The sequence below is a fragment of the Balaenoptera acutorostrata genome, chromosome 4, assembly GCF_949987535.1.
Source record: "Balaenoptera acutorostrata chromosome 4, mBalAcu1.1, whole genome shotgun sequence".
NCBI classification, from domain to species: domain Eukaryota; kingdom Metazoa; phylum Chordata; class Mammalia; order Artiodactyla; family Balaenopteridae; genus Balaenoptera; species Balaenoptera acutorostrata.
The window spans coordinates 150308196-150322397 of NC_080067.1; the positions used below are offsets into that span (position 1 = coordinate 150308196).

The window sequence follows — 14202 nt, forward strand, 5'->3', positions numbered from 1 at the left end:
GGCAGGGTTGGGGGTTGGCCCATCCTCATGAGGACACCCCGAGTGTGGCCCGAGCTCAGGGCCAACCTCCATCCTCCCTGCAGGCTGCCATCGCGTCCCTGCCCTCGCGGGTCCTGCTGCATAGCCTGTGAGGCCAGCCGAGCGCCACGCTGCCCTTGATCATGAAGCGTGGGACGTTCGGCCACACCTGTGAAAGAGCCCGCACCCGGGGGCACCGGCACCAGGACAGCAGGGGGCGCACTGGCAGCCCAGCCAGGCTGCACCCCTCGGCTCCCCGAGCTGCTCGATTCTTGCCACTGACCGGCCCTCGGCAGGGAGAAGTGGCACCTATCTTCTGAGCACCGAGGGGCGCCTCCGTCAGTGTCCCGACGCCTGGCCGTGGGCACTCCTGGCCGTGGATGCTCCTGGTCGTGGATGCTCCTGGTCGTGGGCGCTCCTGGCCGTGGATACTCCTGGCCGTGGATACTCCTGGCCGTGGGTACTCCTGGTCATGGATACTCCTGGCCGTGGGCGCTCCTGGCCGTGGATACTCCTGGCCGTGGATACTCCTGGCTGTGGATACTCCTGGCCGTGGGCGCTCCTGGCTGTGGATACTCCTGGCCGTGGATACTCCTGGCCGTGGGCGCTCCTGGTCGTGGATACTCCTGGCCGTGGATACTCCTGGCCGTGGATACTCCTGGCTGTGGATACTCCTGGCCGTGGGCGCTCCTGGCTGTGGATACTCCTGGCCGTGGATACTCCGGGCCGTGGGCACTCCTGGTCGTGGATACTCCTGGCCGTGGATGCTCCTGGCCGTGGATGCTCCTGGTCGTGGATACTCCTGGCCGTGGATACTCCTGGCCGTGGGCGCTCCTGGCCGTGGATACTCCTGGCCGTGGATACTCCTGGCTGTGGATACTCCTGGCCGTGGGCGCTCCTGGCCGTGGATACTCCTGGCCGTGAGCGCTCCTGGCCATGGGCACTCCTGGCCGTGGATACTCCTGGCCGTGGATACTCCTGGCCATGGATGCTCCTGGCTGTGGATGCTCCTGGCCATGGGCACTCCTGGTCATGGGCGCTCCTGGTCGTGGATACTCCTGGCTGTGGATGCTCCTGGCCATGGGCACTCCTGGTCATGGGCGCTCCTGGTCGTGGATACTCCTGGTCATGGAGACTCCTGGCCGTGGATACTCCTGGCCGTGGGCACACCTGGCCATGGATACTCCTGGCCGTGGGCGCTCCTGGCCGTGGATACTCCTGGCCGTGGGCGCTCCTGGCCGTGGATACTCCTGGCCGTGGGCGCTCCTGGCCGTGGATACTCCTGGCCGTGGGCGCTCCTGGCCGTGGATACTCCTGGCCGTGGGCGCTCCTGGCTGTGGATACTCCTGGCTTTGGGCGCTCCTGGCCGTGGATACTTGAGGATGGAGAGGAGCCGGATGGCAGGCTCTCCCCTCGCATCTGACTCCACATTCACTATTTCCCAAGCACCCGAGGGGGCCCATGGCGGACAGCCACAAGCCACCGCCGCAGAGCCCCAGCCCCAGCCGTGGGGGACAAGGTGCCCCTCGGCTGACCAGGCAGGTCAGGTGAATGTGCAGCGACGCCCCACACACCTGCTGGGCCCCAGCAACCTGCCGCCGTCCCCTCCCGCCCGTGGCATCTACAGCCTGGGGGGTCAGTGCTCCGTCCCCATGCGCCTGGCAGGTGCTGCACTGTCAGGGGAGCTGTGTCGTCTACAGACTCTGTCGCTGGGGCAACCTCATGCCCACCTGTCACCTCAGTGTCCCCATCTGTAAAGCGGGTCTTGACCAGTGCCCGACTCCGGAGCGCTCAGTGAGATGCGGTTTACAGTGAGCTGCACCCGGTCCCGGCACATGCTTCCCTGAGGCACTCCCAGCCTGCCGGGCCGCGTTAACACCACTGAGAACCTGAGCGTGAGCCCACGACCCTCAAAACAGCGCACATGTGGACACGCGTCCCCACGCCAGGGGCGACGGACACAACAGACTTCCCCAGAACTTCATGCTGTGGGTTCTTGATCACAGACTTGTCAGTACGTGTGCTTAAACAACAATAGAACTAAAAGGTAGGATGAGAAACGTGAGAAAGGAACAAGATACTATTTAAAAACAGATATTTGAGAGAACCAAATACAACTTCTAAAGCCAAAGCATACAAAATCACTGCAATAAAACCCACGGCCCAGGTGGGACGGCAGGTTGGAGAGACCAGGGCCTACGGTGCGCACGAACCAGGATGCTGACCTGAAGAAATTACACGGAAACTAAGACACCTTCTAAAAAATGGCAAGCAACTAGCAGACTTGGAAAATAGAGAAGGGCTGGTACACGTCACGTGGTTCTCCAGAGAGAAGCAGAGACAGAGACCGTGTTCCAGAAATGACGACACATGATGAAAGAAGAAATCCATGCGGTGAAAACAGAGAATGCTGAGGAGAGGGAGTGTCCACAGCACCAGAGAGACATGGGCTGGGACCCGGGACCCTTTGCTGCAGTGCTTGCACCTGGACAAACATCTCCTGCAGCAACAGATACAAAGAAACTATAAGGGACTAAAAATAACTGCGTGCACACACAGCTGGGGCAAATTATGGACAAGATACAAAAAGACCAAAAACCCACCTGCCGCTTCTGAAGGTCCTGCGCGGGATCCCTGCACACAGCACGACCAAGGGAGTGGGCCGCCGACCCAAGCCACGCCCCTGGCCCGCCCCACTGCCCCGCCCCTACCCTCAACCCATTTAAGAAGCAGCTCGCCCCCCACTTCCGGAAGCGAGCAAGGGCACCGTTACTTGTTGTCACTCCTTCCTGCTGCAGCACGAGTCCCAGTTAAGCTTTGCCTGAATTTCTCATCTGGCCTCTGATCAATTTCTATTGATTAAGGAGGCCAAGAACCCTGGTCGGTAACAAAAGGAGCAGCTTGACCGTGAAGAACAACGAAGAGGGGGCTTCTCGGCAGCGGCAGGCAGGGCGGTCGAAGCGCCGGGATGGGATGGTGTCAAGTTGGACCTGCATCCCCGACGAACACCCACCGAGAACCAGGACAGCACAGGATCCTTCGGCGTTTACCAGCCACACCCTCACTGAAAGGGGTCTCAGGCAAGAAGGACAGCATCCCAGCAGGAGGGTCCGGGAGGCGGGGCAGTGAGGGCACTGGTTGGTAGGCATGTGGATGAACAAATACGAGCTGAGTAGAATAATGACAACGCAGCTAATTCGTGGGGTTAGAAAAAAGTCGAGGTAAAACAAGAGCCCTGGACGGACGCTGCAGCTGAGTGGGAGAAACCCACTTTCAGTGATAAGGAGGGTAGAGGTGTGACCAACCCCAAAAACAGAAAGGGCAGGAAGGTTGAAAGTAAAAGAGGAGAAAATATACACCCAATGGTGGGACTTCCCTGGTGGTCCAGTGGTTAAGACTCCAGGCTCCCAGTGCAGGGAGCACGGTTCAATCCCTGGTCCGGGAACTAAGACCCTGCATGCTGCCCGGCGCAGCCCCCCAAAAAAAACACCCAACCAAAGATATCTAGAACAACTATTTTAATAGACAAAATACACTTCAAGGTAGAAAATGTTATTATGAATGAAGACGATTTCTAATTAATGATAATAAAGTTCAATTCACCAGAAAAACATAATAATCCCCAGCATCCATATACCACAAAGTGTAGCCTCAAAATTGCAAAATCTGGTGGAGTCCAAGGAAGACAGACAAATCCTCACAGGGAAAGACTGACACACTCTTCTCAGAACGTGACAGAGCAAGCAGACGAATGGCATTAAAGGTTAATTTATTCAAAATTTGAAAATTTTCAAATACCTTTCTTTAGCTTTAGATGATCTTACTGAAATGAGACTCTGTCCAACTAATATTTTGGGTACATTTTGTCTCAAAGAACTTCCAAATTTATGAGGAAATGTCACAGTGGCCTAAAAAATTGCAGTTGAGGTATAAATACATTTGAATCTTTTACATCCATCAAAAAAGAATTTCAGCTAAATACCCCCCAAAATAGTATCTATCACAAGATGATACTCAGCTATGACTGACTATCATCACTTTGAAACAAGGGACTGACGTTTCCTTTTTGGCTTTGTTCCACTATATGACATATTGAAAATATCTGTGCTGTTTTCTGAAGCTTTTCTATGAAAAGTATCGTGGAAAAGTGGTTAAAACCATTCAGTATATACATAGCAAAATCAGGGGCAGAAATTAATGAAATAGAAAACAATTATCTGCACAGACCGACAAAGCCAAAAGATGGTTCTCTGAAAAGACAAATCTTTGGCTTGTGGAATTGGCCAGCAGAATAAAAGACAAGGCACGATAAAGACTCCTAGGAAATTGGGATTGAAAATTACGGCAGAACTACAGATATGAGATTTAAAAAATAATCATTGGCTATTACAACAATTTTATCCCAATAAATTCTCTAAAAATATATAAAACTTACCACAGTGAACTTCTCAGAAATCTGAATAACCTTTAACCATTAAAGAAATTGAATCAGGTGTTAGAATCCACCCACGAAGACAATACCAGACTCAGACAGTCTAGGAATAAATGTCTCCAAACTGGTCCAAACTCTTCCAGAGAATACAAAAAGAAGACAGCTTCCTCCCTCACTTTGTGAGGCTAGACTCACCTGAGCACCTACAACAGGTAAAGACTGTTGATAAAAGGAAATGTATTCAGTGTGATTCTACTTATAGGAGCTCAGAACCACTCAAAACGCATCATTCCTTCTAGAGGAATGATGGTTACTCTGGGAGGCTGGGGGCTGGGGGTGATTGGAGGAGGCCCCGGACGGTGTCGGGGCTGGATATGCCCACTTCCTGGGCCTGGTGGCAGTTACAGGCAATGCTCACTCTGTGAATAGCCATTAAGCTGTGTCTTTATATTTTGTGTACTTTTCTGCATGGGCATCACCCTACAAAAATATATATAAAATAGAAAATAAAGTTCCCAAGACATTTCACAACTACCAGACCATCCAAACTTGGAACATCTGACCATGGTGGCTGTGGTTTAAGACATGGAATAGCCCATCTCACACCTGCTGGCAGCATCAAATGGGAACAACCCCTTTGTGGAGAGATTTACACCCTCTGGTGTGGGTGAAGACGTGCACGGTGACACACAAGCAGGGCACTTCTGGATAGATAAGCTCAAGAAACACTGGCATGTGTGCACAAGAAACAAGTTAAAAGAATGGAAAGTTGCAGCATTTGGGGTAGTAACTAAAAATTAAGAAGAACCTAAATGTCTGTGACTGGAGACTAAACAGATAGACCATAGTATGTTTGGTCAGTGGACTACTATACAGCCCTGAACAGATGCCAAGAGCTACGCTTATCAGCAGGGGTGAATTGCTCCAACATAACACTGAGGGAAAAAAGCAAGTTACAAAAAGATACACAGCTTAAGACAACATCTAAACTTTAAAAACATGCCAAGGAATGGAAATGTATTGTTTCAGAACCTGGATGAAGAAATGCACTGGGAGATAAACCCCAAGTTCACACAGGGGGTTCCTGCAGGGGGAGCTAGGGAAAATGCTTCAAAGGCAATAAAACTCATTTCCCTTCTCCGGCTCTGCTGGCATCTTTATCTCGCTGCACAGCTCACCTGGCAGCACAGCTACAGCTCCTGCTGGCCTCCCGTCCCCACCTGCGCCACGAGCTTCACAGGAGTTACCATCGGCCAGTTTAACCAGGGACCCCGAGGAGCCAGTCCAGCACGTGTGCCTGTGTGTGTGTGCCTGCGTGTGCACCTGTGTGCGCATGTGTGGTCCAGGTGGTGACGGGATGGATGAACCCCCTGCAGTAACAGCCTGGAGCCGGAAGAGGGCGCAGACGGAAGGCGCTGTGACCGGGGCTTTGCTGGGAAGCCTGGGACTCAGCATCAGTCCCCACGTGCCCGACCTGAGACAGGAAACCTGGGGGTGGGTCTGTCAGGTCAACGGTGCTGTGGGCTCGACAAACTGCTCGGAAAGTAGAGCCCAGACTGACCTGACAGCAGAGAACCGGCTTCTGCTTCTGCAGGCGAGACGGGCTGCAGAGGCCGCGACAGCTGTCAGGCCCGGCGGCGCGTGCGGGGAGAGGCCCGGCGCGCCCTGGGTTACCTGCGTGTGCGTGCGTGCGTGTGCGTGTGCACGTGCGTGCGTGTCGTATACGTGTTTACGCGGGACGTAGGAACATGCGCGAGTGTATATGTCCTGTGTGAGCACTTGCACGTGTGTGTGCATGCGCGTGAGACTGTATGTCCAAGCTGACTGGTTCCGTTTCTGGCTCAGTTTTACCCAAAGGTAAAATTTGGGGAAATTTAAATTTGGGGAAATTTAAACCATGGAAATAGGTCCCAGATCACCTCGATAGATCAGCTCTATCATCTGCCTCCAGGGCATAAATTAAAAGGTTGGAAATCAGGGCAATCAGTAGCGAGAACGTCCTGGGAGGGACTGTGTCCCCTCCCTGCCCACAGGGAAGGGGAAGGGGCGCTACCCTTGACAGAGAGCAAAGGAAGCCTAGGATCCAGGGGCCACCCCTGGAGAGCTGGGGCGCTTCGCACTGCACTGGGATCTCTGGCTGTATTGTGACATCTGGTCCCCTGAGGGCTGGAAGGGAAGGACCGCGGCACCTGGAGGCCACTCCCCCAGATGGGCAGTGACTGACGCTCAGGCCCACAAGGCAGGGCTCTCTCTATGTCTGGAAACAAAGTAGAAGAGACCTTGGCCAACGTGGTGCTGGTGTATCTCAAACCACACCCATCTGCTGCCTTAGCAAAGCTCTGAGGAAAATTTGTTACAAAATTAATCCCAGAAACAAAAGGCATGGAATCTGTGGTTGCTTCCCAGGGGGGAGAAGTCAATTTTCCCGCATCTCCGTCAGCTCCTTGTAGCTTCACCTGCCTGCGGTGCTCCACCTGGGCCCAAGGCACGTTTCCTGAAACTGCCCCTATGGTTGAAGCTGGCCCTGCCGGGCACACCGGCTCCCTGCCCAGCGTGTCCTGCAGGGCCCGCCTCTCCTGCGTGCTGTCATTCTCTCTGCCAGACAGACTGACGGCGAGCACCTTGCATCGGGCGGAGCTTGGCTTGGCCCCAAACAGACAGGCTGTGGATGCCAACAGGAGGGCCAAGGACAGTCCACAGCCAGGTCCCCCCGCAATCCCCTCAGGGCCCGCACGCCTGCCATCCACTGGAGCAGGTCTAACCTGAGATAGTCCCATGACAGGACAGTGGCGAGGGGTCTAAACCTATGGACTATACTGCACGGATGTGCGGAGGAAACAGCAACAGAACAGGGAGTGAAAAAAGTAAGTTCCAGAAGATTACATTTGGGGTAATGCCCTTCCGACATCATGCGAAACCACCAAATCGGAAATTACACCTTTCGAGAATACAGAGAGATGTGACGCAACTGTATTTTTTTAAAAGGTAACAGGATAATGAGCACACATTTCCAACTGTGGTTGCCCCGCGAAGTTAGGGGTAAATTACTGATGCTCTACTTTCCATGTTAGGCAGGGTATTCATGGGGGTTATTATAAGAACCAATAACTGATCATCCATTCACAGTGGGTGATATGTGCACCAGCGATGGAGGTGAGTCATGCGCTGAGGACCAGAGCTATCCTAGTTCTACAAACCTGACTCCAAAGCAGTCAGAGCTGCCCCACTGGGCTCGACTGCCCGTGACACGGGAAACGGGACGTCTTCCCACACGATGGGGAAGCTGGCCCTCACTCCCTGGGGCGGGACACGATAGCTGACGGGAAGCAAGACCAGCCACAGAAACAGACAAGTCGGTGCCCGTGCCACCTGCACCTGGGCCTCGTCGGCCACTCCCTCCGCCCAAAACCTCCCACCTTCCATGAGCCGCTGGGGACAGGTATCACTGAAGAGATGAGCCTTAAATCCTTGGTAGCAGGCTAGCTGGCCAGGAAACAGAAATGAAAGACAGCCGGGAAGATTGTTGCATGGGGAAAGCATGATTTATGTGGCTCATGTGGGGCGTGGTTTCCTGCTGGGGACAGAGGAGGACCCTGGGGACCAGGGCTTCCCGGGGGGATGAGCCAGCTCACGGACGGGTCCAGATCATCCTGCCACCTCCTCGCCCGAGTTCAGAGGGTTGGCTGAGCGTGCTTGTCGCCTGCCACGTGCAGAACCTGGAGGCCCACCGAGGACTCGTGCCGGGAGGGGTGCAGGTGTGACCCCGTCTGCAGTGGGAGCCGCTGGGAGGAGGCGCGTGATAAGAAGCCAGAAGGGGTGCTATGGGGGGGGGTCTGCAGAGCAGGGCGGGGCGGGAGGGCTGGCAGCACACGGAGGAGTGGCAGGAGGAGGCCGCGCGCACAGGCTTGTAGCTCGCGGGCAGGCACACGGCAGGCTTGCAGCTCACGGGCACGTATACACCCGGCTTGCAGCTCACGGGCACGTATACAACTGGCTTGCGGCTCACGGGCACGTATACAACTAGCTTGCAGCTCACAGGCATGCTAGTTGCCTGGCAGGGGCTGGACGTGCAGCAGGCAGCCTGGCAGCCCGAGGGGCAGCTGGTGTGGCACACGGTGGCGTGGGGCTGCGCTGGTGTCAGGAGGAGAGTGGTGATGTCTGCAGGCGGCCGCCCCGGGGGCCTTTATACCCGGGCCGTGGGCGTCTGGACAACACAGACACGACTGTTGTCTTCCTTGTTTTTGCTTCTTCCGGGCCATCTCCCGGGACATAGTTTCTGTTGTAGATTTTAGTTGTTTGGCCCTGACTTACCTTCATGACTAATTGCCCCTCTTCAAGCTCTTGGTCACTTGGCAACCTGCCTGCGTGCCTTACTGGCTCCATCTGGATTCTGCCTCATTCCTTAAAATTTCACCCGAGCCACTTCTGTACAAACCTCCAGACATCCCTCTCTGTGTGACGCTGGTCCTCGAACAGCCACGGAAGCTGCCCTCCTCCTCGGCCGGCTCCACTGCGGATGCGAGGAGAGCAGAGCACATCTGCCGGGTCCCCGAGTATCCAGGGGTGACGAGCTGGAGGTGGGGGGGCCAGCTGACACACACAAAGGATGGGGACTCCTCGGCCACAGGGTCCTGAGGACAAAGGGTTGGGTCTCGGAGAACTTCTGGTGGTTGGTGACCTTGGCTCCTCGTCTTGAGAAAGCCTCAAAGAGAACCAAGTGACAAAGCCACGGAGACGCAGCTCCACGAAAAGCAGGACCAGCATGTCCCCAGGGAAGTGTGTGAGGAGCAGGGGCCCCGGGGGGCAGCGGCAGGAGACGTGTGCTGCTTGTGGAAGGGTCGCCTCTGGACACGTCCAGTGGGCACCGCCTGCACCCGTGTGGCCAGCACAACCTCGGGGCCTGCAGGTGTCAATGTGGGGTCGTGAGGGACTTGAGGAGGGGCTGTCTGGTCTGGCGGCGGGTGGTACACTGACCAGCCAAGGTGAGGGGACACAGCCACTCCCGCCCGGCACCCACTTCCCGCCTCCCCCGGCTCTTGCCCGTCCTACAGCCCCAAAGCCACTCACTGCCCTCCCTGGTGCTTTTGCTGTAAAATCTGGATATGCATGTGGCTAAACCTCCATACCGTTTTCATAAAGAATTCAAGGTCTCTCTTATTGCACCTCCTCCATCCTTGACAATGAGGAGGCTTAACTGAGAATTTAATGTAGAAGATGGTGTTTTTGTAAAAAACAACAACAACAAACAAACTCCTGCAAGAGGCTGCTGAGTTGAAAGACACAGGGCTGGATTGACGAGACTTTTCTGAGGCAGGGTCCCCAAAGACGGGCACACAGCCCAGCGTGGTCCAGGCAGCACACAGATGCACACACATCCGGGCCCAGGCAAACACTCACGGGTAGGACCTGTCTGTCAGGGGAAACACTGCTCCCCACTCCTGACTTCTCTTCCATAAGGAGAGACACCCACCAGCACCCCAGCCTCCCTTGCAGGAGTGGGATGATCATCCAAGGGGCGGCTCTGGGACGAGGAGTGGCACCTGCCTGCCTGTGGCGAGCACCTGCTGGTCTGCCTAGCCAGGGCGACCTCAGCACAAAGGCCCTTGCCCCTGGGGGTCTATGGTGTTCCAGGATAGCCTGTCAGCAGAGTCTGCCTCATTCTGTTCCAGAAGCCACACTCCTATCCAAGTCCTCTATCAGCAATGGGGGTGGATTTAGCTCCATCTGCCTGACAGATGCCTATGTCCATTGGTTCCGCACTGAGGCAAAGATGAAAGATACCCAGACACCTCCTCAAGCCACAGCCTCTGCTGCAGACAGAGTTGAACATGGAGACAAAATAATACTGGGAAAACCTGATGGAGAGGCTGGTACCAAGCCAGCCCTCCTGTCAAGTGTACAACTAAAGAAAATTGATGAGCATCCATTCCCAGGCAGTGGGCAAGAAGCAGCACAGACTGTGACTCCTGAGAGGAAGGAAACCCACGAAATGACCTGCACATTTGCCCAGCTCTTGGCCTGGGGTCAACGCCCCAAATGCAGAACAGTGAGCTGGAGTTCGGGCGGAATGTGAGGGCCCCACTCTGCTGAAGAGGAAGAGACCAGTAGTTGGCACTGGAATCACCTAGAATCTGAGGGGGGGGCATCAGAAAGGAGGGACCTGTGCATAAGCTCCCTGTAAATCTATGGAAGAGGGAGGGGCTGTCTATACTCAGGGCAAGACCACCGGAGTCTACAGAGAAGCTGCTGTCAGATTGAGAGTGCACTTCCTCTGGTGTCCCACTGAGACCCCACACAGTCTGCACCTAAGGGGCAGGGGTCCCTACTCCTTACCCTAGTAGGACCCACTCCAGACCTGCCCTGACAAAGCCTAGCCAACCCATGACAAGATTTCCAGGGAAGACAGTTTGGAAGTTGAGTCTCACCAAAATGTAGAGCTTAGGAAGTGCTTTGGACTTTCCACAGTTCCACCCTAACAAAGTGTAAAACCAAACCTGCACAAACAAGTTCAAGGTGATCAGTTAGTAAGTGACTGTCTGCTAGAAAATCAGTGAATAGTCAGTAAAAGATAAGAGAATGCAGGCTCTCTGAATGTATTACCATAATTTCTAATATACAATCAAAACTCACTAGGAAAATGTAATTCACAGTTAAAGAAAAACACAATAGTAATGCAACCTGAGATGGTCCAGATATTGGGCTGGCAGACAATGACTTAGAGCAGCTATATGTTTAAAGAATCAAAGGAAGGTATGTTCAAAGAATTAAAGGAAAATATTATTTCCATGAGTGAATAGATAGGGAATCTCAGTAGAGGAATGGAAACTTTTAAAAAAGGGAGGGGGGATTCTAGAAATGAAAAGCACAATAGCTGAAATAAAATATCCACTAGGTGGGCCTAACAGCAGATTGAAGATGGAAGAAGAAAGAGTGAGTGAATGTGAAGATACATGAATAGAAATTATCCAGTCTGAAAGCGAAAGAAGAATTAAGAAAAATGAGAAGACCTGTGAATGGAAGCAACCTAAATGCCCATCGACAGACGAATGGATAAAGAAGATGTGGTACATATATACAATGGAATATTACTCAGCCATAAAAAGGAACGAAATTGGGTCATTTGTAGAGACGTGGATGGATCTAGAGACTGTCATACAGAGTGAAGTAAGTCAGAAAGAGAAAAACAAATATTGTATATTAACGCATATATGTGCAACCTAGAAAAATGGTACAGATGAACCGGTTTGCAGGGCAGAAACAGAGACACAGATGTAGAGAACTAACGTATGGACACCAAGGGGGGAAAGTGGTGGGGGGAGGTGGTGTGATGAATTGGGAGATTGGGATTGACATGTATACACTGATGTGGATAAAATGGATGACTAATAAGAACCTGCTGTGTAAAAAAATAAATTAAATAAAATTCAAAACAAAAGGAGACAAAGGAAGGATTCATAATTGTAAGCCCTTTTTAGAAAACATTCTAAGAAATGGTGAATAAGCTATAAATTCAAGGACAGTATGATATATTTTACTGTGAACAAATATGAGTTTAAAAATTGAGTCTCTGACTTATTAAAATACTGCCCACACACCAAAAAAAAAGACCTGTGAGACAATATCATGCTAACATATATGTAAGTTCAATCTCAGAACTTGATTTGAGGTTGATTTGAAACAACTTACAGATCCAAGAATCTTTAAAAACCCAAAGCAGGATAAATACAAAGAAAACCAAATCTGGGCACTTAATAGTTAGTGATGAAAACCAAAAATAAAAAGAAGTATCTTCAAAGCAGTGAGAGAAAACAGTCTGCATACAAGAAAAAAGATAACAACAGCTGACTTTTCATCAGAAACAGTGAAAGACAGAAGATAGTGGGATGACATCAGGAAAATGATAAAGACCAAAACTCCCAATCAAGAATTCTAGATCTATTAAAAAAAAAAAAGTGGTTCTGAAGAACCTAGGGGAAGGACAGGAATAAAGATGCAGACACAGAGAATGGATTTGAGGACACAGGGAAGGGGAAGGGTAAGCTGGGATGAAGTGAGAGAGTGGCATGAACAGATATACACTACCAAATGTAAACTAGATAGCTAGTGGGAAGCAGCCGCTCGGTGCTCTGTGACCACCAGAGGGGTGGGAGAGGGAGGGTGGGGGGGAGATGCAAGAGGGAGGAGATATGGGGATATATGTATATGTATAGCTGATTCACTTTGTTATACAGCAGAAACTAACACACCACTGTAAAGCAATTATACTCTAATAAAGATGTTAAAAAAAAATTCTAGATCTAGCCCCCCACCAAAAAAATAATTCCTTCAAAACTGAGGGTGAAGTGAAACAATTTCAGAAAAACAAAAGCGAGAGGATTCCTCACCTGCAGACTTGCACTACAAGAAGTACTGAAGGATGTCCTTGAGGTGGAATAGAAATGGGCTCCGGTGGACTCTGGCTGTACAGGAAGCAATGAGGAGCACAGGAGACGTAGAAAGCAGGTAAGTACAGAAGGCTCGCTTTCACTCTTCTAGCGACTGACTTGTAAGACAACTGACTGTTTCAAATGTATTGCTCAGTAACAAGGTCATGCATGGACATGTGGTCACATGGGGCTGCCCCAAATTCTCTTTGTTTTAAGTATGGTTTTGACTTGTGGTCAGAGCCCAAGGAGGAGCGTGTGAAGGGCTGACCTCATGGGTCATGGCTTGTCCAGAGGCCTCAAGCTCACCTGCTGTGTGGTCTCAGGTCAGCTCCAGTCTCTTAGTTTTGCAAGTTCTGATTATGCTTTAGCTCCTGAGACCACAGTGGTTCAGCCTTGGGGTGACTTCATTACCGTGGTGTCTGACTCATCACAGGGCTTCCTAGGGGAGTTCCCTCTGTCCACACCAGCAGTCACAGGGGGCCTGCACAGGTGCAGAGGGTCTCGGGGACACAGTCTCAGAGGAGGAAGCAGCACTGCCCTGAGAGACGGCCACGCCCTGTAAATAGCACCCACCACAGAATAACATGCTGCGGCCGACATGTAGACAGAACACAGGGCAGGGAGGTGGGAGGAACCCGTAAACCACGCTCCAGCCCGCTGCCCCCCGCCCATGGAGGGGCACTGGGGAGACTCACGCTGGCTCCAAGCTCGCTCCAAACTGCTCTGCAGGGCCCGGCTCACCAGACCCTTGGGTGGGGAGAAGAATCCAGAGGTTGCTCAGCCTCTCCCTCCACACTCGGTCCTCCTGGGACCGACCCAGTGCTGCCTGACCTAGGTGGGCAATTCTGAGTTGGAAGCTCACAGGGGTCACACACCTAAGCCATGCTCTCCAGGGCCAAATGTGATGGATATTTGCATCCGCCTGTCCCTCACTCTTGTCTGTGCCAACTGATTCTGGACTTTGGGATATGTCACCAGTGAACACTTAAGGTCCCAGCACCGTTAGGTACAATGGAAAGACCATGGATTCCAGAGTGAGGCCGAGCAGCCTCAATGCCTGCTTCTCCGTTCACAGTGGTGAGAACGTGCTCACATCCTGGGATCCTTCCAGATCTTCCTGATTGAACATCTGTGCAAATGGGGTATCACCTGCCCCTTGAATGGTGGCAGGATTGGTAATTGATCAGTTATGAGAGAGTCCACGTAAAATGCTTAGCTCAGCCCTGGTACAAAGCTGGAATCATCACCCGCCGTTATGATTATGGCCATAACGTGGCCACAGCCCCCAGTGAGGAGCCCGACCCTGAGGGAGAACCTTCTGGATCA

At 52.5% G+C, this 14202-nt stretch overlaps 1 protein-coding gene across 1 annotated transcript in view; it reads right to left on the reverse strand.

Annotated features, from left to right (window-relative positions):
* The window catches only part of TSPEAR (thrombospondin type laminin G domain and EAR repeats), an 83363-nt gene that overhangs the window by 54571 nt on the left and 14590 nt on the right, over positions 1-14202 (reverse strand). The gene's annotated exons all lie outside the window — the stretch shown is intronic.